Source organism: Cottoperca gobio, chromosome 20 (assembly GCF_900634415.1).
Source record: "Cottoperca gobio chromosome 20, fCotGob3.1, whole genome shotgun sequence".
Lineage (NCBI taxonomy): Eukaryota > Metazoa > Chordata > Actinopteri > Perciformes > Bovichtidae > Cottoperca > Cottoperca gobio.
This window is the reverse complement of record NC_041374.1, coordinates 15,621,648-15,648,545: the sequence shown is the minus strand read 5'-3', so window position 1 is coordinate 15,648,545 and position 26,898 is coordinate 15,621,648. Positions and strand designations below refer to the sequence as shown.

General features: G+C 40.6%; 33 non-coding genes across 33 annotated transcripts; all 33 read left to right on the top strand.

Moving 5' to 3' along the window:
- Window positions 1-1,788: 1,788 nt before the first annotated feature.
- Window positions 1,789-1,870, top strand: trnas-uga (transfer RNA serine (anticodon UGA)). The gene has a single exon. It is a non-coding gene; the product is annotated as a tRNA-Ser (tRNA).
- Window positions 1,871-2,591: 721 nt separating this feature from the next.
- On the top strand, window positions 2,592-2,673 carry trnas-aga (transfer RNA serine (anticodon AGA)). The gene has a single exon. It is a non-coding gene; the product is annotated as a tRNA-Ser (tRNA).
- Window positions 2,674-3,185: 512 nt separating this feature from the next.
- trnal-uaa (transfer RNA leucine (anticodon UAA)) lies at window positions 3,186-3,267 on the top strand. Its single transcript has one exon. It is a non-coding gene; the product is annotated as a tRNA-Leu (tRNA).
- Window positions 3,268-3,875: 608 nt separating this feature from the next.
- On the top strand, window positions 3,876-3,957 carry trnas-aga (transfer RNA serine (anticodon AGA)). The gene has a single exon. It is a non-coding gene; the product is annotated as a tRNA-Ser (tRNA).
- Window positions 3,958-4,502: 545 nt separating this feature from the next.
- trnas-aga (transfer RNA serine (anticodon AGA)) lies at window positions 4,503-4,584 on the top strand. The gene has a single exon. It is a non-coding gene; the product is annotated as a tRNA-Ser (tRNA).
- Window positions 4,585-5,899: 1,315 nt separating this feature from the next.
- On the top strand, window positions 5,900-5,981 carry trnas-aga (transfer RNA serine (anticodon AGA)). The gene has a single exon. It is a non-coding gene; the product is annotated as a tRNA-Ser (tRNA).
- A 545-nt stretch (window positions 5,982-6,526) lies between these two features.
- On the top strand, window positions 6,527-6,609 carry trnas-aga (transfer RNA serine (anticodon AGA)). Its single transcript has one exon. It is a non-coding gene; the product is annotated as a tRNA-Ser (tRNA).
- A 512-nt stretch (window positions 6,610-7,121) lies between these two features.
- trnas-uga (transfer RNA serine (anticodon UGA)) lies at window positions 7,122-7,203 on the top strand. The gene has a single exon. It is a non-coding gene; the product is annotated as a tRNA-Ser (tRNA).
- Window positions 7,204-7,811: 608 nt separating this feature from the next.
- Window positions 7,812-7,893, top strand: trnas-aga (transfer RNA serine (anticodon AGA)). Its single transcript has one exon. It is a non-coding gene; the product is annotated as a tRNA-Ser (tRNA).
- Window positions 7,894-8,438: 545 nt separating this feature from the next.
- On the top strand, window positions 8,439-8,521 carry trnaa-agc (transfer RNA alanine (anticodon AGC)). Its single transcript has one exon. It is a non-coding gene; the product is annotated as a tRNA-Ala (tRNA).
- Window positions 8,522-9,028: 507 nt separating this feature from the next.
- trnas-uga (transfer RNA serine (anticodon UGA)) lies at window positions 9,029-9,110 on the top strand. The gene has a single exon. It is a non-coding gene; the product is annotated as a tRNA-Ser (tRNA).
- A 608-nt stretch (window positions 9,111-9,718) lies between these two features.
- Window positions 9,719-9,800, top strand: trnas-aga (transfer RNA serine (anticodon AGA)). The gene has a single exon. It is a non-coding gene; the product is annotated as a tRNA-Ser (tRNA).
- Window positions 9,801-10,311: 511 nt separating this feature from the next.
- On the top strand, window positions 10,312-10,393 carry trnal-uaa (transfer RNA leucine (anticodon UAA)). The gene has a single exon. It is a non-coding gene; the product is annotated as a tRNA-Leu (tRNA).
- A 608-nt stretch (window positions 10,394-11,001) lies between these two features.
- trnaf-aaa (transfer RNA phenylalanine (anticodon AAA)) lies at window positions 11,002-11,084 on the top strand. Its single transcript has one exon. It is a non-coding gene; the product is annotated as a tRNA-Phe (tRNA).
- Window positions 11,085-11,596: 512 nt separating this feature from the next.
- Window positions 11,597-11,678, top strand: trnal-uaa (transfer RNA leucine (anticodon UAA)). Its single transcript has one exon. It is a non-coding gene; the product is annotated as a tRNA-Leu (tRNA).
- A 721-nt stretch (window positions 11,679-12,399) lies between these two features.
- Window positions 12,400-12,481, top strand: trnas-aga (transfer RNA serine (anticodon AGA)). The gene has a single exon. It is a non-coding gene; the product is annotated as a tRNA-Ser (tRNA).
- A 545-nt stretch (window positions 12,482-13,026) lies between these two features.
- trnas-aga (transfer RNA serine (anticodon AGA)) lies at window positions 13,027-13,108 on the top strand. Its single transcript has one exon. It is a non-coding gene; the product is annotated as a tRNA-Ser (tRNA).
- A 545-nt stretch (window positions 13,109-13,653) lies between these two features.
- On the top strand, window positions 13,654-13,736 carry trnas-aga (transfer RNA serine (anticodon AGA)). The gene has a single exon. It is a non-coding gene; the product is annotated as a tRNA-Ser (tRNA).
- A 512-nt stretch (window positions 13,737-14,248) lies between these two features.
- Window positions 14,249-14,330, top strand: trnas-uga (transfer RNA serine (anticodon UGA)). Its single transcript has one exon. It is a non-coding gene; the product is annotated as a tRNA-Ser (tRNA).
- Window positions 14,331-15,051: 721 nt separating this feature from the next.
- On the top strand, window positions 15,052-15,134 carry trnaf-aaa (transfer RNA phenylalanine (anticodon AAA)). The gene has a single exon. It is a non-coding gene; the product is annotated as a tRNA-Phe (tRNA).
- A 512-nt stretch (window positions 15,135-15,646) lies between these two features.
- On the top strand, window positions 15,647-15,728 carry trnal-uaa (transfer RNA leucine (anticodon UAA)). The gene has a single exon. It is a non-coding gene; the product is annotated as a tRNA-Leu (tRNA).
- A 608-nt stretch (window positions 15,729-16,336) lies between these two features.
- On the top strand, window positions 16,337-16,418 carry trnas-aga (transfer RNA serine (anticodon AGA)). The gene has a single exon. It is a non-coding gene; the product is annotated as a tRNA-Ser (tRNA).
- A 512-nt stretch (window positions 16,419-16,930) lies between these two features.
- On the top strand, window positions 16,931-17,012 carry trnas-uga (transfer RNA serine (anticodon UGA)). The gene has a single exon. It is a non-coding gene; the product is annotated as a tRNA-Ser (tRNA).
- A 608-nt stretch (window positions 17,013-17,620) lies between these two features.
- trnas-aga (transfer RNA serine (anticodon AGA)) lies at window positions 17,621-17,702 on the top strand. The gene has a single exon. It is a non-coding gene; the product is annotated as a tRNA-Ser (tRNA).
- Window positions 17,703-18,247: 545 nt separating this feature from the next.
- On the top strand, window positions 18,248-18,330 carry trnaa-agc (transfer RNA alanine (anticodon AGC)). Its single transcript has one exon. It is a non-coding gene; the product is annotated as a tRNA-Ala (tRNA).
- Window positions 18,331-18,837: 507 nt separating this feature from the next.
- On the top strand, window positions 18,838-18,919 carry trnas-uga (transfer RNA serine (anticodon UGA)). Its single transcript has one exon. It is a non-coding gene; the product is annotated as a tRNA-Ser (tRNA).
- A 5,114-nt stretch (window positions 18,920-24,033) lies between these two features.
- On the top strand, window positions 24,034-24,105 carry trnag-ucc (transfer RNA glycine (anticodon UCC)). Its single transcript has one exon. It is a non-coding gene; the product is annotated as a tRNA-Gly (tRNA).
- A 253-nt stretch (window positions 24,106-24,358) lies between these two features.
- Window positions 24,359-24,430, top strand: trnag-ucc (transfer RNA glycine (anticodon UCC)). The gene has a single exon. It is a non-coding gene; the product is annotated as a tRNA-Gly (tRNA).
- A 253-nt stretch (window positions 24,431-24,683) lies between these two features.
- Window positions 24,684-24,755, top strand: trnag-ucc (transfer RNA glycine (anticodon UCC)). Its single transcript has one exon. It is a non-coding gene; the product is annotated as a tRNA-Gly (tRNA).
- A 253-nt stretch (window positions 24,756-25,008) lies between these two features.
- trnag-ucc (transfer RNA glycine (anticodon UCC)) lies at window positions 25,009-25,080 on the top strand. The gene has a single exon. It is a non-coding gene; the product is annotated as a tRNA-Gly (tRNA).
- A 253-nt stretch (window positions 25,081-25,333) lies between these two features.
- Window positions 25,334-25,405, top strand: trnag-ucc (transfer RNA glycine (anticodon UCC)). Its single transcript has one exon. It is a non-coding gene; the product is annotated as a tRNA-Gly (tRNA).
- Window positions 25,406-25,658: 253 nt separating this feature from the next.
- On the top strand, window positions 25,659-25,730 carry trnag-ucc (transfer RNA glycine (anticodon UCC)). The gene has a single exon. It is a non-coding gene; the product is annotated as a tRNA-Gly (tRNA).
- Window positions 25,731-25,983: 253 nt separating this feature from the next.
- On the top strand, window positions 25,984-26,055 carry trnag-ucc (transfer RNA glycine (anticodon UCC)). Its single transcript has one exon. It is a non-coding gene; the product is annotated as a tRNA-Gly (tRNA).
- The last annotated feature ends 843 nt before the right edge of the window (window positions 26,056-26,898 follow it).

The following is a 26,898-nucleotide window of genomic DNA, read 5'->3' as shown; positions in this document are numbered from 1 at the left end:
AATCTTAGATGTACACTGCACTTTTATACTTTGATTTATGTACTATACACATTACTATATTGGTGTACTTTTATATCTTGATCCATGTGACATACACTTAACTATGTATGATGTTATATTCTTATACTTTTGATCAGAATTATATGCATGTCCATGATTAAAAAGAGTATGTTGTTTATCCTGTACACACAACATCTATTGCACGTCTGTCCGTCCTGGGAGAGGGATCCCTCCTCAGTTGCTCTCCCTGAGGTTTCTTCCATTTTTCCCCCTTTAATTATGGGGTTTCTTTTAGGAAGTTTTTCCTTGTGTGATGCGAGGGTCTAAGGACAGAGGGTGTCGTAACCTGTACAGTCTGTAAAGCACACTGAGACAAATGTATAATTTGTGATATTGGGCTATATAAATAAATTTGATTTGATTTGATTTACTCACACAGAGTGAGTTGAACTGTGGCACACAGGGTGCAGGGAGCTAGCTTTGTTTAGATTATAACCAGATAAGGTGTGCGTAAGAAAAGATGCACATTCCGCTATCATAGCAGGTGTTGTGTTGAACGGCAGTAACACAAGGCATGAGGAGACCTTGAAGATGTTATGGCAAAACTTTAGCACTTTGTGTCAGGCTCAGACACAAATCAGAGATTTACTGTTCAGCATGTATACATAATGTAGTGTAAGTTCCCAATAAATGTAAACAGGTACCAAATCAGCACACCAAAGATGAAACTGTGCCAAGAGGCATGATCACGCCTACCGCACCAAAAAAGGCCACCATTGGATGGTGGCCTAAAACAACCAATAATAATAAGAAAACATTCCTCTTATCTAGAGATATAGGCTAAATGTTAGAGCTCATTCGGGGCCTTTTTGTGAAACTGCGACACAGTTAATTACTTTGATGTTCTGTGGAACAGTGAAGCCGATCGGCCCTCATGAGTAAAATTTGATGTTTTGTTGCACTTTTGATTTTAATAAATAACTTGATATTATAACCCAAAGATTCCTGGACACGTAACAAATCCAAATGTACTTTAGAAGGACCTCATGGTTATAAAAAAGTTCTTAAGTCTGCATTAAAGCATTTTGGCTACAATTGCAACTGAATCGGTTGATCTTTTTACCGTTTTTATTTTTTATTAAGTACACTCATGACAGAGTGGGAGACTTCTGGAGGATGGATCTGGATTTGTTTTAGAGGAGGGGGACACTGATTCAGCCTACTGAAGACATCTTTCCACAGCCTTGCAAGGTGCATTTGACCACACATTACACTCTGTCCCTTTTTACGTGTTAAGTGCATATCATTTAGGCGTGGTAACCTCAAGGTGACTTTTAGAAGAATATGAAACACTGACATCTTGTGGTCAAGTTGTGGAACTAAAAATGAGGTGATGGACCAGACATTTCCAGTGCAGCGGTCAATATAACATTAAGTAGACACTTGTTTAATCCTTAGGTACTTTATTAAAAAAGAAAGGTAGCAATTTTCCTAAATTTACAATCGTTACTGGTGGTATACTGTGGTAGATTGAGGTTAAATTCCATTCTATTGCAGTTATCTTCTAACATTGAGAGTGTAGTGTTGCTTGTGGAGGTAGAAAGAAGTGACCTTACCTGGCCTCTATATCTCACTCCTTATCTATGATGGAGACTTCAGTCTCCAGGCTACAGTAGCCTTAATTAGCACGACACACCCCAATCTCCGACTGAACTCATTGTCCTGTTTTTCTCAAGCGTTGAGAAAGTTATCAAATTTCTTGGAAAAGGGTTCAGAACCAGATTTTGTGTTGTTGTGGCCGAGTGGTTAAGGCGATGGGCCTGAAATCCATTGCGGTCTCCCCGTGTAGGTTCAAGTCCTGCTGACAACGAAAGACACTTTAGAGCAGTGGTAACTCACCAAGTACAAACAGAAAGGTAGCAAATATTCTGCTCTTTCACTGTGACTGCTGGTATACTGTAGTGGTTGAAGCAGTTGACCCCAGTTGGATTTACAGACATCGCACTTGCATTTTAGACGATGTACAAGATTTACTTAAAGTCTTTCAGTCAGATTTCTTGATGGTCACTTTTGAGTGACCATCAACATATTTGTGGTCTTACTTGCTGAGAGATTTCTGTTCTAGCATAGAATAATAGCAGTTTTAAAGCAGATAAAGTGACGCTTTGAAAATAATTGGTGATTGAGTAGACACCTTATTTTGTGTGTTTGATCCTTAGGTACTTTATTCAAAAAGAAAGGTAGCAATTTTGTTCAGGCCCTGGGTTCAATCCCCAGCATCTCCAAAGACTAATATGGTGAAAGTCAAAGGATGTCTTTGAGGATCTAAGGATTACAACAAAAGACACTCTTGAGCAGTGGGAACCTGTAGTCAAATGATATCTCTGGTTCCTTGAGTGTTTTCTATAGAGACTAGAACAGATGGTTAAGAGGATGAAAGAAAGCTCCATGCATCACAAATACAAGACATACACTGATGACGTTTGCCTAGATGTGTACATTATGTAAACGTCCACTTGACTGCTCTGTTTCTCTCAACCATTGAGAAAATGATGCCAATTTTTGGAAATGGGTTCATAGTAGGATTTTGTGTTGTCGTGGCCGAGTGGTTAAGGCGATGGACTAGAAATCCATTGGGATTTCCCCGCGCAGGTTCGAATCCTGCCGACAACGAAAGACCTTTTTGAGCAGTGACACGAGACACTTTTGAGTGACCATCAACATATTTGTGGTCTTACTTGCTGAGAGATTTCTGTTCTAGCATAGAATAATAGCAGTTTTAAAGCAGATAAAGTGACGCTTTGAAAATAATTGGTGATTGAGTAGACACTTCATTTTGTGTGTTTGATCCTTAGGTACTTTATTCAAAAAGAAAGGTAGCAATTATCCTAAATTTACAACCGTTACTGGTGGTATACTGTGGTAGATTAATGTTAAATTCCAGGCTATTGCAGTTGTCTTCTAACATTGAGAGTGTAGTGTTGCTTGTGGAGGTAAAAAGAAGTGACTTTACCTGGCCTCTATATCTCACTCCTTATCTATGATGGAGACTTCAGTCTCCAGGCTACAGTAGCCTTAATTAGCATGACACACCCCAATCTCCGACTGAACTCATTGTCCTGTTTTTCTCAAGTGTTGAGAAAATTATCAAATTTCTTGGAAAAGGGTTCAGAACCAGATTTTGTGTTGTTGTGGCCGAGTGGTTAAGGCGATGGGCCTAAAATCCATTGCGGTCTCCCCGCGTAGGTTCAAGTCCTGCCGACAACGAAAGACACTTTAGAGCAGTGGTAACTCACCAAGTACAAACAGAAAGGTAGCAAATATTCTGCTCTTTCACTGTGACTGCTGGTATACTGTAGTGGTTGAAGCAGTTGACCCCAGTTGGATTTACAGACATCGCACTTGCATTTTAGACGATGTACAAGATTTACTTAAAGTCTTTCATTCAGATTTCTTCTTTTATTCAGGCATATGGTAAAGAAATATCATGAACTGCATGCAGCAAAGGGGATGTAGCTCAGTGGTAGAGTGCATGTATGAGGCCCTGTGTTCAATCCTCAGCATCTCCAAAGACTAATATGGTGATAGTCAAAGGATGTCTTTGAGGATCTAAGGATTACAACAAAAGACACTCTTGAGCAGTGGGAACCTGTAGTCAAATGATATCTCTGGTTCCTTGAGTGTTTTCTATAGAGACTAGAACAGATGGTTAAGAGGATGAAAGAAAGCGCCATGCATCACAAATACAAGACATACACTGATGACGTTTGCCTAGATGTGTACATTATGTAAACGTCCACTTGACTGCTCTGTTTCTCTCAACCATTGAGAAAATGATGGCAATTTCTGGAAATGGGTTCATAGGAGTTTTTTGTGTTGTCGTGGCCGAGTGGTTAAGGCGATGGACTAGAAATCCATTGGGGTTTCCCCGCGCAGGTTCGAATCCTGCCGACAACGAAAGACCTTTTTGAGCAGTGACACGAGACACTTTTGAGTGACCATCAACATATTTGTGGTCTTACTTGCTGAGAGATTTCTGTTCTAGCATAGAATAATAGCAGTTTTAAAGTGACGCTTTGAAAATAATTGGTGATTGAGTAGACACCTTATTTTGTGTGTTTGATCCTTAGGTACTTTATTCAAAAAGAAAGGTAGCAATTTTGTTCAGGCCCTGGGTTCAATCCCCAGCATCTCCAAAGACTAATATGGTGAAAGTCAAAGGATGTCTTTGAGGATCTAAGGATTACAACAAAAGACACTCTTGAGCAGTTGTAACCTGTAGTCAAATGATATCTCTGGTTCCTTGAGTGTTTTCTATAGAGACTAGAACAGATGGTTAAGAGGATGAAAGAAAGCGCCATGCATCACAAATACAAGACATACACTGATGACGTTTGCCTAGATGTGTACATTATGTAAACGTCCACTTGACTGCTCTGTTTCTCTCAACCATTGAGAAAATGATGGCAATTTCTGGAAATGGGTTCATAAGAGTTTTTCGTGTTGTCGTGGCCGAGTGGTTAAGGCGATGGACTAGAAATCCATTGGGGTTTCCCCGCGCAGGTTCGAATCCTGCTGACAACGAAAGACCTTTTTGAGCAGTGACACGAGACACTTTTGAGTGTACATTAACATATTTGTGGTCTTACTTGCTGAGAGATTTCTGTTCTAGCATAGAATAATAGCAGTTTTAAAGCAGATAAAGTGACGCTTTGAAAATAATTGGTGATTGAGTAGACACCTTATTTTGTGTGTTTGATCCTTAGGTACTTTATTCAAAAAGAAAGGTAGCAATTATCCTAAATTTACAACCGTTACTGGTGGTATACTGTGGTAGATTAATGTTAAATTCCAGGCTATTGCAGTTGTCTTCTAACATTGAGAGTTTAGTGTTGCTTGTTGAGATAGAAAGAAGTGACCTTACATGGCCTCTATATCTCACTCCTTATCTATGATGGAGACTTCAGTCTCCAGGCTACAGTAGCCTTAATTAGCACGACACACCCCAATCTCCGACTGAACTCATTGTCCTGTTTTTCTCAAGCGTTGAGAAAATTATCAAATTTCTTGGAAAAGGGTTCAAAACCAGATATTGTGTTGTTGTGGCCGAGTGGTTAAGGTGATGGGCCTGAAATGCATTGCGGTCTCCCTGCGTAGGTTCAAGTCCTTCCGACAACGAAAGACACTTTAGAGCAGTGGTAACTCACCAAGTACAAACAGAAAGGTAGCAAATATTCTGCTCTTTCACTGTGACTGCTGGTATACTGTAGTGGTTGAAGCAGTTGACCCCAGTTGGATTTACAGACATCGCACTTGCATTTTAGACGATGTACAAGATTTACTTAAAGTCTTTCAGTCAGATTTCTTGATGGTCACTTTTGAGTGACCATCAACATATTTGTGGTCTTACATGCTGAGAGATTTCTGTTCTAGCATAGAATAATAGCAGTTTTAAAGCAGATAAAGTGATGCTTTGAAAATAATTGGTGATTGAGTAGACACCTTATTTTGTGTGTTTGATCCTTAGGTACTTTATTCAAAAAGAAAGGTAGCAATTTTGTTCAGGCCCTGGGTTCAATCCCCAGCATCTCCAAAGACTAATATGGTGAAAGTCAAAGGATGTCTTTGAGGATCTAAGGATTACAACAAAAGACACTCTTAAGCAGTGGGAACCTGTAGTCAAATGATATCTCTGGTTCCTTGAGTGGTTTCTATAGAGACTAGAACAGATGGTTAAGAGGATGAAAGAAAGCTCCATGCATCACAAATACAAGACATACACTGATGACGTTTGCCTAGATGTGTACATTATGTAAACGTCCACTTGACTGCTCTGTTTCTCTCAACCATTGAGAAAATGATGGCAATTTCTGGAAATGGGTTCATAGGAGTTTTTAGTGTTGTCGTGGCCGAGTGGTTAAGGCGATGGACTAGAAATCCATTGGGGTTTCCCAGCGCAGGTTCGAATCCTGCCGACAACGAAAGACCTTTTTGAGCAGTGACACGAGACACTTTTGAGTGACCATCAACATATTTGTGGTCTTACTTGCTGAGAGATTTCTGTTCTAGCATAGAATAATAGCAGTTTTAAAGTGACGCTTTGAAAATAATTGGTGATTGAGTAGACACCTTATTTTGTGTGTTTGATCCTTAGGTACTTTATTCAAAAAGAAAGGTAGCAATTTTGTTCAGGCCCTGGGTTCAATCCCCAGCATCTCCAAAGACTAATATGGTGAAAGTCAAAGGATGTCTTTGAGTATCTAAGGATTACAACAAAAGACACTCTTGAGCAGTGGGAACCTGTAGTCAAATGATATCTCTGGTTCCTTGAGTGGTTTCTATAGAGACTAGAACAGATGGTTAAGAGGATGAAAGAAAGCTCCATGCATCACAAATACAAGACATACACTGATGACGTTTGCCTAGATGTGTACATTATGTAAACGTCCACTTGACTGCTCTGTTTCTCTCAACCATTGAGAAAATGATGCCAATTTCTGGAAATGGGTTCATAGGAGGTTTTTGTGTTGTCGTGGCCGAGTGGTTAAGGCGATGGACTAGAAATCCATTGGGGTTTCCCCGCGCAGGTTTAGAATCCTGCTGACAACGAAAGACCCTTTTGAGCAGTGACACGAGACACTTTTGAGTGACCATCGACATATTTGTGGTCTTACTTGCTGAGAGATTTCTGTTCGAGCATAGAATAATAGCAGTTTTAAAGCAGATAAAGTGACGCTTTGAAAATAATTGGTGATTGAGTAGACACCTTATTTTGTGTGTTTGATCCTTAGGTACTTTATTCAAAAAGAAAGGTAGCAATTTTCCTAAATTTACAACCGTTACTGGTGGTATACTGTGGTAGATTAATGTTAAATTCCAGGCTATTGCAGTTGTCTTCTAACATTGAGAGTGTAGTGTTGCTTGTGGAGGAAGAAAGAAGTGACCTTACCTGGCCTCTATATCTCACTTCTTATCTATGATGGAGACTTCAGTCTCCAGGCTACAGTAGCCTTAATTAGCACGACACACCCCAATCTCCGACTGAACTCATTGTCCTGTTTTTCTCAAGTGTTGAGAAAGTTATCAAATTTCTTGGAAAAGGGTTCAGAACCAGATTTTGTGTTGTTGTGGCCGAGTGGTTAAGGCGATGGGCCTGAAATCCATTGCGGTCTCCCCGCGTAGGTTCAAGTCCTGCAGACAACGAAAGACACTTTAGAGCAGTGGTAACTCACCAAATACAAACAGAAAGGTAGCAGATATTCTGCTCTTTCACTGTGACTGCTGGTATACTGTAGTGGTTGAAGCAGTTGACCCCAGTTGGATTTACAGACATCGCACTTGCAATTTAGACGATGTACAAGATTTACTTAAAGTCTGTCAGTCAGATTTCTTCTTTTATTCAGGCATATGGTAAAGAAATATCATGAACTGCATGCAGCAAAGGGGATGTAGCTCAGTGGTAGAGTGCATGTATGAGGCCCTGGGTTCAATCCTCAGCATCTCCAAAGACTAATATGGTGATAGTCAAAGGATGTCTTTGAGGATCTAAGGATTACAACAAAAGACACTCTTGAGCAGTGGGAACCTGTAGTCAAATGATATCTCTGGTTCCTTGAGTGTTTTCTATAGAGACTAGAACAGATGGTTAAGAGGATGAAAGAAAGCGCCATGCATCACAAATACAAGACATACACTGATGACGTTTGCCTAGATGTGTACATTATGTAAACGTCCACTTGACTGCTCTGTTTCTCTCAACCATTGAGAAAATGATGGCAATTTCTGGAAATGGGTTCATAGGAGTTTTTCGTGTTGTCGTGGCCGAGTGGTTAAGGCGATGGACTAGAAATCCATTGGGGTTTCCCCGCGCAGGTTCGAATCCTGCCGACAACGAAAGACCTTTTTGAGCAGTGACACGAGACACTTTTGAGTGACCATCAACATATTTGTGGTCTTACTTGCTGAGAGATTTCTGTTCTAGCATAGAATAATAGCAGTTTTAAAGCAGATAAAGTGACGCTTTGAAAATAATTGGTGATTGAGTAGACACCTTATTTTGTGTGTTTGATCCTTAGGTACTTTATTCAAAAAGAAAGGTAGCAATTTTGTTCAGGCCCTGGGTTCAATCCCCAGCATCTCCAAAGACTAATATGGTGAAAGTCAAAGGATGTCTTTGAGGATCTAAGGATTACAACAAAAGACACTCTTGAGCAGTGGGAACCTGTACTCAAATGATATCTTGAGTGTTTTCTATAGAGACTAGAACAGATGGTTAAGAGGATGAAAGAAAGCTCCATGCATCACAAATACAAGACATACACTGATGACGTTTGCCTAGATGTGTACATTATGTAAACGTCCACTTGACTGCTCTGTTTCTCTCAACCATTGAGAAAATGATGCCAATTTTTGGAAATGGGTTCATAGGAGGTTTTTGTGTTGTCGTGGCCGAGTGGTTAAGGCGATGGACTAGCAATCCATTGGGGTTTCCCCGCGCAGGTTTAGAATCCTGCCGACAACGAAAGACCTTTTTGAGCAGTGACACGAGACACTTTTGAGTGACCATCGACATATTTGTGGTCTTACTTGCTGAGAGATTTCTGTTCGAGCATAGAATAATAGCAGTTTTAAAGCAGATAAAGTGACGCTTTGAAAATAATTGGTGATTGAGTAGACACTTCATTTTGTGTGTTTGATCCTTAGGTACTTTATTCAAAAAGAAAGGTAGCAATTTTCCTAAATTTACAACCGTTACTGGTGTTATACTGTGGTAGATTAATGTTAAATTCCAGGCTATTGCAGTTGTCTTCTAACATTGAGAGTGTAGTGTTGCTTGTGGAGGTAGAAAGAAGTTACCTGGCCTCTATATCTCACTCCTTATCTATGATGAAGACTTCAGTCTCCAGGCTACAGTAGCCTTAATTAGCACGACACACCCCAATCTCCGACAGATCTCATTGTCCTGTTTTTCTCAAGCGTTGAGAAAATTATCAAATTTCTTGGAAAAGGGTTCAGAACCAGATTTTGTGTTGTTGTGGCCGAGTGGTTAAGGCGATGGGCCTGAAATCCATTGCGGTCTCCCCGCGTAGGTTCAAGTCCTGCCGACAACGAAAGACACTTTAGAGCAGTGGTAACTCACCAAGTACAAACAGAAAGGTACCAAATATTCTGCTCTTTCACTGTGACTGCTGGTATACTGTAGTGGTTGAAGCAGTTGACCCCAGTTGGATTTACAGACATCGCACTTGCATTTTAGACGATGTACAAGATTTACTTAAAGTCTTTCAGTCAGATTTCTTCTTTTATCCAGGCATATGGTAAAGAAATATCATGAACTGCATGCAGCAAAGGGGATGTAGCTCAGTGGTAGAGTGCATGTATGAGGCCCTGGGTTCAATCCTCAACATCTCCAAAGACTAATATGGTGAAAGTCAAAGGATGTCTTTGAGGAGCTAAGGATTACAACAAAAGACACTCTTGAGCAGTGGGAACCTGTAGTCAAATGATATCTCTGGTTCCTTGAGTGTTTTCTATAGAGACTAGAACAGATGGTTAAGAGGATGAAAGAAAGCGCCATGCATCACAAATACAAGACATACACTGATGACGTTTGCCTAGATGTGTACATTATGTAAACGTCCACTTGACTGCTCTGTTTCTCTCAACCATTGAGAAAATGATGGCAATTTCTGGAAATGGGTTCATAGGAGTTTTTCGTGTTGTCGTGGCTGAGTGGTTAAGGCGATGGACTAGAAATCCATTGGGGTTTCCCCGCGCAGGTTCGAATCCTGCCGACAACGAAAGACCTTTTTGAGCAGTGACAAGAGACACTTTTGAGTGACCATCAACATATTTGTGGTCTTACTTGCAGAGAGATTTCTGTTCTAGCATAGAATAATAGCAGTTTTAAAGCAGATAAAGTGACGCTTTGAAAATAATTGGTGATTGAGTAGACACCTTATTTTGTGTGTTTATCCTTAGGTACTTTATTCAAAAAGAAAGGTAGCAATTATCCTAAATTTACAACCGTTACTGGTGGTATACTGTGGTAGATTAATGTTAAATTCCAGGCTATTGCAGTTGTCTTCTAACATTGAGAGTGTAGTGTTGCTTGTTGAGGTAGAAAGAAGTGACCTTACCTGGCCTCTATATCTCACTCCTTATCTATGATGGAGACTTCAGTCTCCAGGCTACAGTAGCCTTAATTAGCACGACACACCCCAATCTCCGACTGAACTCATTGTCCTGTTTTTCTCAAGCGTTGAGAAAATTATCAAATTTCTTGGAAAAGGGTTCAGAACCAGATTTTGTGTTGTTGTGGCCGAGTGGTTAAGGCGATGGGCCTAAAATCCATTGCGGTCTCCCCGCGTAGGTTCAAGTCCTGCCGACAACGAAAGACACTTTAGAGCAGTGGTAACTCACCAAGTACAAACAGAAAGGTAGCAAATATTCTGCTCTTTCACTGTGACTGCTGGTATACTGTAGTGGTTGAAGCAGTTGACCCCAGTTGGATTTACAGACATCGCACTTGCATTTTAGACGATGTACAAGATTTACTTAAAGTCTTTCATTCAGATTTCTTCTTTTATTCAGGCATATGGTAAAGAAATATCATGAACTGCATGCAGCAAAGGGGATGTAGCTCAGTGGTAGAGTGCATGTATGAGGCCCTGTGTTCAATCCTCAGCATCTCCAAAGACTAATATGGTGATAGTCAAAGGATGTCTTTGAGGATCTAAGGATTACAACAAAAGACACTCTTGAGCAGTGGGAACCTGTAGTCAAATGATATCTCTGGTTCCTTGAGTGTTTTCTATAGAGACTAGAACAGATGGTTAAGAGGATGAAAGAAAGCGCCATGCATCACAAATACAAGACATACACTGATGACGTTTGCCTAGATGTGTACATTATGTAAACGTCCACTTGACTGCTCTGTTTCTCCCAACCATTGAGAAAATGATGCCAATTTTTGGAAATGGGTTCATAGGAGGTTTTTGTGTTGTCGTGGCCGAGTGGTTAAGGCGATGGACTAAAAATCCATTGGGGTTTCCCCGCGCAGGTTTAGAATCCTGCCGACAACGAAAGACCTTTTTGAGCAGTGACACGAGACACTTTTGAGTGACCATCAACATATTTGTGGTCTTACTTGCTGAGAGATTTCTGTTCTAGCATAGAATAATAGCAGTTTTAAAGCAGATAAAGTGACGCTTTGAAAATAATTGGTGATTGAGTAGACACCTTATTTTGTGTGTTTGATCCTTAGGTACTTTATTCAAAAAGAAAGGTAGCAATTATCCTAAATTTACAACCGTTACTGGTGGTATACTGTGGTAGATTAATGTTAAATTCCAGGCTATTGCAGTTGTCTTCTAACATTGAGAGTGTAGTGTTGCTTGTTGAGATAGAAAGAAGTGACCTTACATGGCCTCTATATCTCACTCCTTATCTATGATGGAGACTTCAGTCTCCAGGCTACAGTAGCCTTAATTAGCACGACACACCCCAATCTCCGACTGAACTCATTGTCCTGATTTTCTCAAGCGTTGAGAAAATTATCAAATTTCTTGGAAAAGGGTTCAGAACCAGATTTTGTGTTGTTGTGGCCGAGTGGTTAAGGCGATGGGCCTAAAATCCATTGCGGTCTCCCCGCGTAGGTTCAAGTCCTGCCGACAACGAAAGACACTTTAGAGCAGTGGTAACTCACCAAGTACAAACAGAAAGGTAGCAAATATTCTGCTCTTTCACTGTGACTGCTGGTATACTGTAGTGGTTGAAGCAGTTGACCCCAGTTGGATTTACAGACATCGCACTTGCATTTTAGACGATGTACAAGATTTACTTAAAGTCTTTCAGTCAGATTTCTTGATGGTCACTTTTGAGTGACCATCAACATATTTGTGGTCTTACATGCTGAGAGATTTCTGTTCTAGCATAGAATAATAGCAGTTTTAAAGCAGATAAAGTGATGCTTTGAAAATAATTGGTGATTGAGTAGACACCTTATTTTGTGTGTTTGATCCTTAGGTACTTTATTCAAAAAGAAAGGTAGCAATTTTGTTCAGGCCCTGGGTTCAATCCCCAGCATCTCCAAAGACTAATATGGTGAAAGTCAAAGGATGTCTTTGAGGATCTAAGGATTACAACAAAAGACACTCTTAAGCAGTGGGAACCTGTAGTCAAATGATATCTCTGGTTCCTTGAGTGGTTTCTATAGAGACTAGAACAGATGGTTAAGAGGATGAAAGAAAGCTCCATGCATCACAAATACAAGACATACACTGATGACGTTTGCCTAGATGTGTACATTATGTAAACGTCCACTTGACTGCTCTGTTTCTCTCAACCATTGAGAAAATGATGGCAATTTCTGGAAATGGGTTCATAGGAGTTTTTAGTGTTGTCGTGGCCGAGTGGTTAAGGCGATGGACTAGAAATCCATTGGGGTTTCCCCGCGCAGGTTCGAATCCTGCCGACAACGAAAGACCTTTTTAAGCAGTGACACGAGACACTTTTGAGTGACCATCAACATATTTGTGGTCTTACTTGCTGAGAGATTTCTGTTCTAGCATAGAATAATAGCAGTTTTAAAGTGACGCTTTGAAAATAATTGGTGATTGAGTAGACACCTTATTTTGTGTGTTTGATCCTTAGGTACTTTATTCAAAAAGAAAGGTAGCAATTTTGTTCAGGCCCTGGGTTCAATCCCCAGCATCTCCAAAGACTAATATGGTGAAAGTCAAAGGATGTCTTTGAGTATCTAAGGATTACAACAAAAGACACTCTTGAGCAGTGGGAACCTGTAGTCAAATGATATCTCTGGTTCCTTGAGTGGTTTCTATAGAGACTAGAACAGATGGTTAAGAGGATGAAAGAAAGCTCCATGCATCACAAATACAAGACATACACTGATGACGTTTGCCTAGATGTGTACATTATGTAAACGTCCACTTGACTGCTCTGTTTCTCTCAACCATTGAGAAAATGATGGCAATTTCTGGAAATGGGTTCATAGGAGTTTTTAGTGTTGTCGTGGCCGAGTGGTTAAGGCGATGGACTAGAAATCCATTGGGGTTTCCCCGCGCAGGTTCGAATCCTGCCGACAACGAAAGACCTTTTTGAGCAGTGACACGAGACACTTTTGAGTGACCATCAACATATTTGTGGTCTTACTTGCTGAGAGATTTCTGTTCTAGCATAGAATAATAGCAGTTTTAAAGTGACGCTTTGAAAATAATTGGTGATTGAGTAGACACCTTATTTTGTGTGTTTGATCCTTAGGTACTTTATTCAAAAAGAAAGGTAGCAATTTTGTTCAGGCCCTGGGTTCAATCCCCAGCATCTCCAAAGACTAATATGGTGAAAGTCAAAGGATGTCTTTGAGTATCTAAGGATTACAACAAAAGACACTCTTGAGCAGTGGGAACCTGTAGTCAAATGATATCTCTGGTTCCTTGAGTGGTTTCTATAGAGACTAGAACAGATGGTTAAGAGGATGAAAGAAAGCTCCATGCATCACAAATACAAGACATACACTGATGACGTTTGCCTAGATGTGTACATTATGTAAACGTCCACTTGACTGCTCTGTTTCTCTCAACCATTGAGAAAATGATGCCAATTTCTGGAAATGGGTTCATAGGAGGTTTTTGTGTTGTCGTGGCCGAGTGGTTAAGGCGATGGACTAGAAATCCATTGGGGTTTCCCCGCGCAGGTTTAGAATCCTGCTGACAACGAAAGACCCTTTTGAGCAGTGACACGAGACACTTTTGAGTGACCATCGACATATTTGTGGTCTTACTTGCTGAGAGATTTCTGTTCGAGCATAGAATAATAGCAGTTTTAAAGCAGATAAAGTGACGCTTTGAAAATAATTGGTGATTGAGTAGACACCTTATTTTGTGTGTTTGATCCTTAGGTACTTTATTCAAAAAGAAAGGTAGCAATTTTCCTAAATTTACAACCGTTACTGGTGGTATACTGTGGTAGATTAATGTTAAATTCCAGGCTATTGCAGTTGTCTTCTAACATTGAGAGTGTAGTGTTGCTTGTGGAGGAAGAAAGAAGTGACCTTACCTGGCCTCTATATCTCACTTCTTATCTATGATGGAGACTTCAGTCTCCAGGCTACAGTAGCCTTAATTAGCACGACACACCCCAATCTCCGACTGAACTCATTGTCCTGTTTTTCTCAAGCGTTGAGAAAATTATCAAATTTCTTGGAAAAGGGTTCAGAACCAGATATTGTGTTGTTGTGGCCGAGTGGTTAAGGTGATGGGCCTGAAATGCATTGCGGTCTCCCCGCGTAGGTTCAAGTCCTGCCGACAACATAAGACACTTTAGAGCTGTGGTAACTCACCAAGTACAAACAGAAAGGTAGCAAATATTCTGCTCTTTCACTGTGACTGCTGCTATACTGTAGTGGTTGAAGCAGTTGACCCCAGTTGGATTTACAGACATCGCACTTGCATTTTAGACGATGTACAAGATTTACTTAAAGTCTTTCAGTCAGATTTCTTGATGGTCACTTTTGAGTGACCATCAACATATTTGTGGTCTTACATGCTGAGAGATTTCTGTTCTAGCATAGAATAATAGCAGTTTTAAAGCAGATAAAGTGATGCTTTGAAAATAATTGGTGATTGAGTAGACACCTTATTTTGTGTGTTTGATCCTTAGGTACTTTATTCAAAAAGAAAGGTAGCAATTTTGTTCAGGCCCTGGGTTCAATCCCCAGCATCTCCAAAGACTAATATGGTGAAAGTCAAAGGATGTCTTTGAGGATCTAAGGATTACAACAAAAGACACTCTTAAGCAGTGGGAACCTGTAGTCAAATGATATCTCTGGTTCCTTGAGTGGTTTCTATAGAGACTAGAACAGATGGTTAAGAGGATGAAAGAAAGCTCCATGCATCACAAATACAAGACATACACTGATGACGTTTGCCTAGATGTGTACATTATGTAAACGTCCACTTGACTGCTCTGTTTCTCCCAACCATTGAGAAAATGATGCCAATTTTTGGAAATGGGTTCATAGGAGGTTTTTGTGTTGTCGTGGCCGAGTGGTTAAGGCGATGGACTAAAAATCCATTGGGGTTTCCCCGCGCAGGTTTAGAATCCTGCCGACAACGAAAGACCTTTTTGAGCAGTGACACGAGACACTTTTGAGTGACCATCAACATATTTGTGGTCTTACTTGCTGAGAGATTTCTGTTCTAGCATAGAATAATAGCAGTTTTAAAGCAGATAAAGTGACGCTTTGAAAATAATTGGTGATTGAGTAGACACCTTATTTTGTGTGTTTGATCCTTAGGTACTTTATTCAAAAAGAAAGGTAGCAATTTTCCTAAATTTACAACCGTTACTGGTGGTATACTGTGGTAGATTAATGTTAAATTCCAGGCTATTGCAGTTGTCTTCTAACATTGAGAGTGTAGTGTTGCTTGTTGAGGTAGAAAGAAGTGACCTTACCTGGCCTCTATATCTCACTCCTTATCTATGATGGAGACTTCAGTCTCCAGGCTACAGTAGCCTTAATTAGCACGACACACCCCAATCTCCGACTGAACTCATTGTCCTGTTTTTCTCAAGCGTTGAGAAAATTATCAAATTTCTTGGAAAAGGGTTCAGAACCAGATTTTGTGTTGTTGTGGCCGAGTGGTTAAGGCGATGGGCCTAAAATCCATTGCGGTCTCCCCGCGTAGGTTCAAGTCCTGCCGACAACGAAAGACACTTTAGTGCAGTGGTAACTCACCAAGTACAAACAGAAAGGTAGCAAATATTCTGCTCTTTCACTGTGACTGCTGGTATACTGTAGTGGTTGAAGCAGTTGACCCCAGTTGGATTTACAGACATCGCACTTGCATTTTAGACGATGTACAAGATTTACTTAAAGTCTTTCATTCAGATTTCTTCTTTTATTCAGGCATATGGTAAAGAAATATCATGAACTGCATGCAGCAAAGGGGATGTAGCTCAGTGGTAGAGTGCATGTATGAGGCCCTGGGTTCAATCCTCAGCATCTCCAAAGACTAATATGGTGATAGTCAAAGGATGTCTTTGAGGATCTAAGGATTACAACAAAAGACACTCTTGAGCAGTTGTAACCTGTAGTCAAATGATATCTCTGGTTCCTTGAGTGTTTTCTATAGAGACTAGAACAGATGGTTAAGAGGATGAAAGAAAGCGCCATGCATCACAAATACAAGACATACACTGATGACGTTTGCCTAGATGTGTACATTATGTAAACGTCCACTAGACTGCTCTGTTTCTCTCAACCATTGAGAAAATGATGGCAATTTCTGGAAATGGGTTCATAAGAGTTTTTCGTGTTGTTGTGGCCGAGTGGTTAAGGCGATGGACTAGAAATCCATTGGGGTTTCCCCGCGCAGGTTCGAATCCTGCCGACAACGAAAGACCTTTTTGAGCAGTGACACGAGACACTTTTGAGTGACCATCAACATATTTGTGGTCTTACTTGCTGAGAGATTTCTGTTCTAGCATAGAATAATAGCAGTTTTAAAGCAGATAAAGTGACGCTTTGAAAATAATTGGTGATTGAGTAGACACCTTATTTTGTGTGTTTGATCCTTAGGTACTTTATTCAAAAAGAAAGGTAGCAATTTTCCTAAATTTACAACCGTTACTGGTGGTATACTGTGGTTGATTAATGTTAAATTCCAAGCTATTGCAGTTTTCTTCTAACATTGAGAGTGTAGTGTTGCTTGTGGAGGTAGAAAGAAGTGACCTTACCTGGCCTCTATATCTCACTCCTTATCTATGATGGAGACTTCAGTCTCCAGGCTACAGTAGCCTTAATTAGCACGACACACCCCAATCTCCGACTGAACTCATTGTCCTGTTTTTCTCAAGTGTTGAGAAAGTTATCAAATTTCTTGGAAAAGGGTTCAGAACCAGATTTTGTGTTGTTGTGGCCGAGTGGTTAAGGCGATGGGCCTGAAATCCATTGCGGTCTCCCCGCGTAGGTTCAAGTCCTGCAGACAACGAAAGACACTTTAGAGCAGTGGTAACTCACCAAATACAAACAGAAAGGTAGCAGATATTCTGCTCTTTCACTGTGACTGCTGGTATACTGTAGTGGTTGAAGCAGTTGACCCCAGTTGGATTTACAGACATCGCACTTGCAATTTAGACGATGTACAAGATTTACTTAAAGTCTGTCAGTCAGATTTCTTCTTTTATTCAGGCATATGGTAAAGAAATATCATGAACTGCATGCAGCAAAGGGGATGTAGCTCAGTGGTAGAGTGCATGTATGAGGCCCTGGGTTCAATCCTCAGCATCTCCAAAGACTAATATGGTGATAGTCAAAGGATGTCTTTGAGGATCTAAGGATTACAACAAAAGACACTCTTGAGCAGTGGGAACCTGTAGTCAAATGATATCTCTGGTTCCTTGAGTGTTTTCTATAGAGACTAGAACAGATGGTTAAGAGGATGAAAGAAAGCGCCATGCATCACAAATACAAGACATACACTGATGACGTTTGCCTAGATGTGTACATTATGTAAACGTCCACTTGACTGCTCTGTTTCTCTCAACCATTGAGAAAATGATGGCAATTTCTGGAAATGGGTTCATAGGAGTTTTTCGTGTTGTCGTGGCCGAGTGGTTAAGGCGATGGACTAGAAATCCATTGGGGTTTCCCCGCGCAGGTTCGAATCCTGCCGACAACGAAAGACCTTTTTGAGCAGTGACACGAGACACTTTTGAGTGACCATCAACATATTTGTGGTCTTACTTGCTGAGAGATTTCTGTTCTAGCATAGAATAATAGCAGTTTTAAAGCAGATAAAGTGACGCTTTGAAAATAATTGGTGATTGAGTAGACACCTTATTTTGTGTGTTTGATCCTTAGGTACTTTATTCAAAAAGAAAGGTAGCAATTTTGTTCAGGCCCTGGGTTCAATCCCCAGCATCTCCAAAGACTAATATGGTGAAAGTCAAAGGATGTCTTTGAGGATCTAAGGATTACAACAAAAGACACTCTTGAGCAGTGGGAACCTGTACTCAAATGATATCTTGAGTGTTTTCTATAGAGACTAGAACAGATGGTTAAGAGGATGAAAGAAAGCTCCATGCATCACAAATACAAGACATACACTGATGACGTTTGCCTAGATGTGTACATTATGTAAACGTCCACTTGACTGCTCTGTTTCTCTCAACCATTGAGAAAATGATGCCAATTTTTGGAAATGGGTTCATAGGAGGTTTTTGTGTTGTCGTGGCCGAGTGGTTAAGGCGATGGACTAGCAATCCATTGGGGTTTCCCTGCGCAGGTTTAGAATCCTGCCGACAACGAAAGACCTTTTTGAGCAGTGACACGAGACACTTTTGAGTGACCATCGACATATTTGTGGTCTTACTTGCTGAGAGATTTCTGTTCGAGCATAGAATAATAGCAGTTTTAAAGCAGATAAAGTGACGCTTTGAAAATAATTGGTGATTGAGTAGACACTTCATTTTGTGTGTTTGATCCTTAGGTACTTTATTCAAAAAGAAAGGTAGCAATTTTCCTAAATTTACAACCGTTACTGGTGTTATACTGTGGTAGATTAATGTTAAATTCCAGGCTATTGCAGTTGTCTTCTAACATTGAGAGTGTAGTGTTGCTTGTGGAGGTAGAAAGAAGTTACCTGGCCTCTATATCTCACTCCTTATCTATGATGAAGACTTCAGTCTCCAGGCTACAGTAGCCTTAATTAACACGACACACCCCAATCTCCGACTGAACTCATTGTCCTGTTTTTCTCAAGCGTTGAGAAAATTATCAAATTTCTTGGAAAAGGGTTCAGAACCAGATTTTGTGTTGTTGTGGCCGAGTGGTTAAGGCGATGGCCCTGAAATCCATTGTGGTCTCCCCGCGTAGGTTCAAGTCCTGCCGACAACATAAGACACTTTAGAGCAGTGGTATCTCACCAAGTACAAACAGAAAGGTAGCAAATATTCTGCTCTTTCACTGTGACTGCTGGTATACTGTAGTGGTTGAAGCAGTTGACCCCAGTTGGATTTACAGACATCGCACTTGCATTTTAGACGATGTCCAAGATTTACTTAAAGTCTTTCAGTCAGATTTCTTCTTTTATTCAGGCATATGGTAAAGAAATATCATGAACTGCATGCAGCAAAGGGGATGTAGCTCAGTGGTAGAGTGCATGTATGAGGCCCTGGGTTCAATCCTCAGCATCTCCAAAGACTAATATGGTGATAGTCAAAGGATGTCTTTGAGGATCTAAGGATTACAACAAAAGACACTCTTGAGCAGTGGGAACCTGTAGTCAAATGATATCTCTGGTTCCTTGAGTGGTTTCTATAGAGACTAGAACAGATGGTTAAGAGGATGAAAGAAAGCTCCATGCATCACAAATACAAGACATAAAATAAAATTCCGAATATAAAATAGTCGACACCAAACATTTTAATTGGATAATGCGGAGCGATTCATTGAACGGGTTGTTGAGAGGTAGAGAAATAAACTCCTCCTTTTCGTCAGGTAGCCAGCTAGTTTATCTGCTTCCAACTCTTAAAACAGAAAAGATCGCGCTTCTCCGTGAACATGAAAAAAGACCCATCCTAAGTTTTCATTGTATACTGCACCAGGAGGCGTTTTGTGCTCAAACGTGCGACAAGCAGCTTGGTGAGGTGATGTCGATGGTCATTCGAGTGGTCAACTTTATTGTTGCCCGAGCTTTAAATCATCGCCAGTTTAAAGCACTGTCAGACGAAGTTGGGAATACATATCCCGGCCTGATTTTACACAACAACGTGTGTTGGTTGTCAAGGGGGAAAGTGCTCAGCCGTTTTGCAGCTTGCCTGAGTGAAATCCGGACTTTTCTTGAAATGAAAGGCATTGAGCATCCGGAGCTAGCTAACACTGAGTGGCTCCTGCAGTTTCACTATCTCGTGGACATAACTGGCCATCTGAACCAGCTCAATGTAAAAATGCAAGGTGTTGGAAATACAATCTTATCCCTTCAACAAGCAGTGTTTGCATTTGAAAGCAAACTGGAACTCTTCATCAGGGACATTGAAACAGGTCGTCTTCTGCACTTTGAAACACTGCAACAATTTAGAGATGCGTGCTTATCAAGTGAGCCCACTCAACATGTTGATCTCCAGCAGATAACTGGCTTTACGTCAAATCTCCTGCAGTCATTCAAAACGCGTTTTAGAGAATTTCGTGAGTGCACTGGTCTTTTTAAATTCATCACTCATCCACACGAGTGTGCAGTGGACAAAGTCGACCTGAGATGCATCCTGTGAAGTAAATAAACTCCTGATTGTATTGTGTCACATTTAATGATTATCACATGTACTCGTCCACCTCAATCAAAATGTATTATTGCACAACATGTATTTCTGCACAAATGTATAATGAGCACTATATTAGTTATGAATGTGAAGCACTGGAAGTTCTCTTCAAAGAGTTTCAGGTCTACCTCCATCTCGCCACAACAAGACGGCCCACCAAGGGGCATAACCGCGCCAACATGAACCAATGAGGGACGACGACACCCTTCTGTAGAGAATATAGCAAAATGTTTATGATGTTTTTGTACCACTTTCACTTTTACCAACAGACAGCTAACTGGCTCTTTATTGATTCGGACTGTGGACTTGGTGTGTGAAAGTGTCCTCGGCTGAGAGTATTTTTGAAATGGTGTCATCATCACTTTAAATAAATAAGTATCTTGATCAACTAGAAGTTTACTGGATTCAATTGAAAGACAATCACAGCGCCCTTTGGGCTTCAAAACCCATCAAAACCTGGTGACCCCGACTGCGATGATCTGAAAGTTCTGGACACGAGGGCGACTGGAAGAGAAGCCAGAGGAGTGCGTTCAATTATATTTAAAACAGGCCTGACAAATGATAAGGTGAGCAAACCTGTTATAAACAAAATTGCAATAGTTTATTGTAGAATAATAGTACTTGTAAATATCAAAGAACACACTCTGAACGCTGTCTCATAAAATATACTACCCATGCTAAGTTTTGCATATGATAAAGTGATGGTGAAAAAGTTTTGAAAAATACTACATGAAACTGTGCACAGAAAAGGTTTTAAAAACGACACCGGTGTAAGAAATAAGGTTTTCGAGTAGCGCTCGATTTAATAGTGTAAGTTTAAAATATCAAGTCTTTGGGAGAAAGCGCAGTCTGAGCGACTGGTGGGAGTCTGCGGAGGAAAAGGCCAAAGCGGCCTGTTCTGGCTAAAAAGAGAGAGCCTTAACAGTGAATATTTTGATGTGACTGCGTGGTGGAGGTTGACGAATTCCCCATTGTCTCACTATATATTTATTCATCTTCCGTAGACGACCATAGACACATAATTAAAGTAAGTAAAGCATTTTGAAGTGGTTTAAAAAGATCGCGGAATTCGGCTGTGTGAGAGAAGAGTGAACTTCTCTTAGCGGGGGCTATAAAAACCCTATTTAATCCAACGATAACGGCATAAAACGAGTATCAATGCAGTGTGGTTTGGAAACTATATGTTGATGAATGTGTGTGTGAGTTGTTGAAAAGCAATGTTGTTTGTAAGTGAATGAATTGAGGCGTTAAAGTCAAGCTATTTTAGAGCTAACGACTGTACAGCTCCGGGCGCCCGCCTGAAGCTAACGTGGAGCTAACGCTTGTTTGGGGTTACATTTACGTTTGTAGCGGAAGATTTAACCGTGCAAACTGACTGTTTGACTATCGATAGATAAAGGGGAATCACGGGAAGGTGTTGGTGTTATTAAAAGTTGAAAAAGTCTCACCAGAAGGAACTAGTTGGTACGAGTGCTTAACAAGGCCAGCAACTCGAGCGTGTAAAAACGCCAAGAAGCTGTTGGACTGTGGAAAGTACCTCGGAACAAACAGAACCTTGAGTCTCACGCTGATAACATTTGGGGTTGGGAATTAAAACGAAGAATTTGTGTATTGATAAAAAGTAACGAATACAAGGCTCCAGGAAATGTACTCCTACTAAGGAGTGTGCTCCCTGCAACAGTAGCTTCATTGATTCGATTCCATTTCCTGTTTTTGTAATACAGTAAGTTCTCCACTAGGAGTTCCAAAGGGACAAAGCCGCAAGAAAATTTGTAGTTTCATTGATTTGACTTGTAGTCCATTTCCTGTTTTTGTAATTCCGTAAGTTCTCCACAAGGAGTAAAAAGTTTTTTGGTTTTCTGTACCATTGACCTTTGACCGAGTAGACTTAAGTTGAACTTTGACTCTCTTGTTGTCGACATATGCCTCCATCTGGTGGACAAAATTGAATTTACACCCAAAATTCAAATAACTACTAAGAGTTATAATTATAATAATTGTCACAAATTGCCCATTAGAGAAAAAGTTTGAATAAGTCCCGCCTTTGATTTACCTTTGATTACAATGAAGATGCCCAGAAGATCCAACTGCAGGTGAAGCTATTCCAGCTCAGAATGAACCAATGGTCACCTGTACGATAGAAGGAGAAAAAATGGAACTGATGGTGGACACAGGAGCAACAGCGTCCTGTATAACTTCCTTGAAAGGAAAAACACCACCTCTCTCTACAAAGACCCTTCGAACCGTTGGATACTCGGGAAGAACAGAAGAACAAAAGTATACCATGCCATTGGTCACTGTACTTGGTAAACAATCCCTGCTACACCCTTTCCTCTTCTCCCCAAAGTGTCCTGTAAACCTGATGGGTAGAGACCTGCTGGTTAAAACTGGAGCACGAATTCTATGTTCCAGTGATGGACTGACTCTACAGTTTCCTGGACAAATACCTCTGCATGGACAGTATCAAACAGATCAAATGATCTTGGTGATGACATCAAGCCCTACCCAAGACATTGAAGAAACTACCACAACAGTGTATTGGAGCCGCCTGTTGACAGAAGGTCAAGACACTCCAGGAGTCCAGAAGACTTACATGGAATGGAAGCCTTGGATCAACACATTAGCTCCATATGGACCTCCACTTGATCCTTTACACTGCACCTATAACTACTTGCGTCAACCTGACGAAGAGTATCAACAAGCCTGGGAGGAAGAAAGAAACATGACAAAGGAGCAAATAGAAGTCAAGGACATCTACGTGGGACCTCAAGGTGTAGCTGCATTCTGTGCTCTCACTAAAGAACAACTGCAATGGTATGCATTATCAGCTGAAGCAGTGCCACATATCACACTGGCATTGGCAGTAGGATCTGAAGCAAGGTCCCTAGGTCCCATGATAAAGAGAGCCTTGTCAATCAACTGGCTCCCAACCAATATTGCCTGCGTATGGAGAGCAGAAGATGAGACGATGTGGAAAATCACTCACCACAGTATGGCTGTTGGCATCTTGGAAGATAAAGAATTGGAAAGAGACCATGGAAGAGAACACACCAACCATCCTGACACAGAAGAAACACTCAAAGATATCCCATCATATTTGTGGACAACTGGAGACTATGATGACTATGAAGTTCGATTCCTGGCCATCGCAAAAGTTTTCCTTAAAGTCTGTATAGCAATATTACTCTGTTATATCTGTTCATTCGGTTGCACAACTTTCTTCATCATGCTTTGAAAACGAACAAGCTATGAAGTTGTTGGCATAAATTGTTACCCTCTGGTCTTTTTTTCTTTTCTCTTCTCCTCTCTTGCAAATGTAGCCTCCCCTATTTTCCACTTTTTTTCCTTCTTTTTAGTAGGACATCTGTGCGATGGTGGTATAGTGGTGAGCATAGCTGCCTTCCAAGCAGTTGACCCGGGTTCGATTCCTGGCCATCGCATAAGTTTTCCTTAAAGGCAGTGTATAATTGTAGCTTTTGTAGTTGGTTTGATGTCTGTATAGCAGTATCACTCTGTTATATCTGTTCATTCGGATACACAACTTTCTTCATCATGCTTTGAAAACGAACAAGCTATGAAGTTGTGACATAAATTGTTACCCTCTGGTCTTTTTTTCTTTTCTCCTCTCCTCTCTTGCAAATGTAGCCTCCCCTATTCTCCACCTTTTTTCCTTCTTTTTAGTAGAACATCTGTGCGATGGTGGTATAGTGGTAAGCATAGCTGCCTTCCAAGCAGTTGACCCGGGTTCGATTCCCGGCCATCGCATAAGTTTTCCTTAAAGGCAGTGTATAATTGTAGCTTTTGTAGTTGGTTTGATGTCTGTATAGCAATATCACTCTGTTATATCTGTTCATTCGGATACACAACTTTCTTCATCATGCTTTGAAAACGAACAAGCTATGAAGTTGTGACATAAATTGTTACCCTCTGGTCTTTTTTTCTTTTCTCCTCTCCTCTCTTGCAAATGTAGCCTCCCCTATTTTCCACTTTTTTTCCTTCTTTTTAGTACAACATCTGTGCGATGGTGGTATAGTGGTAAGCATAGCTGCCTTCCAAGCAGTTGACCCGGGTTCGATTCCCGGCCATCGCATAAGTATTCCTTAAAGGCAGTGTATAATTGTAGCTTTTGTAGTTGGTTTGATGTCTGTATAGCAATATTACTCTGTTATATCTGTTCATTCGGATACACAACTTTCTTCATCATGCTTTGAAAACGAACAAGCTATGAAGTTGTGACATAAATTGTTACCCTCTGGTCTTTTTTTCTTTTCTCCTCTCCTCTCTTGCAAATGTAGCCTCCCCTATTCTCCACCTTTTTTCCTTCTTTTTGGTAGAACATCTGTGCGATGGTGGTATAGTGGTAAGCATAGCTGCCTTCCAAGCAGTTGACCCGGGTTCGATTCCCGGCCATCGCAAAACTTTTCCCTAAAGGCAGTGTATAATTGTAGCTTTTGTAGTTGGTTTGATGTCTGTATAGCAGTATCACTCTGTTATATCTGTTCATTCGGATACACAACTTTCTTCATCATGCTTTGAAAACGAACAAGCTATGAAGTTGTGACATAAATTGTTACCCTCTGGTCTTTTTTTCTTTTCTCCTCTCCTCTCTTGCAAATGTAGCCTCCCCTATTTTCCACTTTTTTTCCTTCTTTTTAGTAGAACATCTGTGCGATGGTGGTATAGTGGTAAGCATAGCTGCCTTCCAAGCAGTTGACCCGGGTTCGATTCCCGGCCATCGCATAAGTTTTCCTTAAAGGCAGTGTATAATTGTAGCTTTTGTAGTTGGTTTGATGTCTGTATAGCAATATTACTCTGTTATATCTGTTCATTCGGTTTCACAACTTTCTTCATCATGCTTTGAAAACGAACAAGCTATGAAGTTGTGACATAAATTGTTACCCTCTGGTCTTTTTTTCTTTTCTCCTCTCCTCTCTTGCAAATGTAGCCTCCCCTATTCTCCACCTTTTTTCCTTCTTTTTAGTAGAACATCTGTGCGATGGTGGTATAGTGGTGAGCATAGCTGCCTTCCAAGCAGTTGACCCGGGTTCGATTCCCGGCCATCGCAAAACTTTTCCCTAAAGGCAGTGTATAATTGTAGCTTTTGTAGTTGGTTTGATGTCTGTATAGCAGTATCACTCTGTTATATCTGTTCATTCGGATACACAACTTTCTTCATCATGCTTTGAAAACGAACAAGCTATGAAGTTGTGACATAAATTGTTACCCTCTGGTCTTTTTTTCTTTTCTCCTCTCCTCTCTTGCAAATGTAGCCTCCCCTATTTTCCACTTTTTTTCCTTCTTTTTAGTAGAACATCTGTGCGATGGTGGTATAGTGGTAAGCATAGCTGCCTTCCAAGCAGTTGACCCGGGTTCGATTCCCGGCCATCGCAAAAGTTTTCCTTAAAGGCAGTGTATAATTGTAGCTTTTGTAGTTGGTTTGATGTCTGTATAGCAATATTACTCTGTTATATCTGTTCATTCGGTTTCACAACTTTCTTCATCATGCTTTGAAAACGAACAAGCTATGAAGTTGTGACATAAATTGTTACCCTCTGGTCTTTTTTTCTTTTCTCCTCTCCTCTCTTGCAAATGTAGCCTCCCCTATTCTCCACCTTTTTTCCTTCTTTTTAGTAGAACATCTGTGCGATGGTGGTATAGTGGTGAGCATAGCTGCCTTCCAAGCAGTTGACCCGGGTTCGATTCCCGGCCATCGCAAAACTTTTCCTTAAAGGCAGTGTATAATTGTAGCTTTTGTAGTTGGTTTGATGTCTGTATAGCAGTATCACTCTGTTATATCTGTTCATTCGGATACACAACTTTCTTCATCATGCTTTGAAAACGAACAAGCTATGAAGTTGTGACATAAATTGTTACCCTCTGGTCTTTTTTTCTTTTCTCCTCTCCTCTCTTGCAAATGTAGCCTCCCCTATTTTCCACTTTTTTTCCTTCTTTTTAGTAGAACATCTGTGTGATGGTGGTATAGTGGTAAGCATAGCTGCCTTCCAAGCAGTTGACCCGGGTTTGATTCCAGGCCATCGCAAAAGTTTTCCTTAAAGGCAGTGTATAATTGTAGCTTTTGTAGTTGGTTTGATGTCTGTATAGCAGTGCCTACAATACTGCCAAGACCCCAGCCAGTACAAGCCAGCACGCCGATTCAAACACCTCCGCCGATGCAGAGTCCTCCACCAAAGAGTCGACGAAATGCATTCGCCAAAAGGGAGAGAGCGAAGGTAAGCCGTGCTACTTGTTTAATTTATTTATTGTTGTCTGTAAAGCACACTGAGACAAATGTATAATTTGTGATATATAAATACATTTGATTTGATTTGATTTGATTTATTGAAGAGGATGCCGGTGCCGTGGATTTAGATCATGCGGGCGAGTGGGTGGAAACAGAGCAGCTCGAGACACAGTATTCAAGATGGAGACACAGACGGGAGCGAACATGCAGATGATGGTGACAGTGATCCTGGATTTTGGCGGAGATCCTCTTTGGCAACAGAACACAAACAGTTATATATATACATTTGACTATAATTCATAGAACTTCTCAAAATA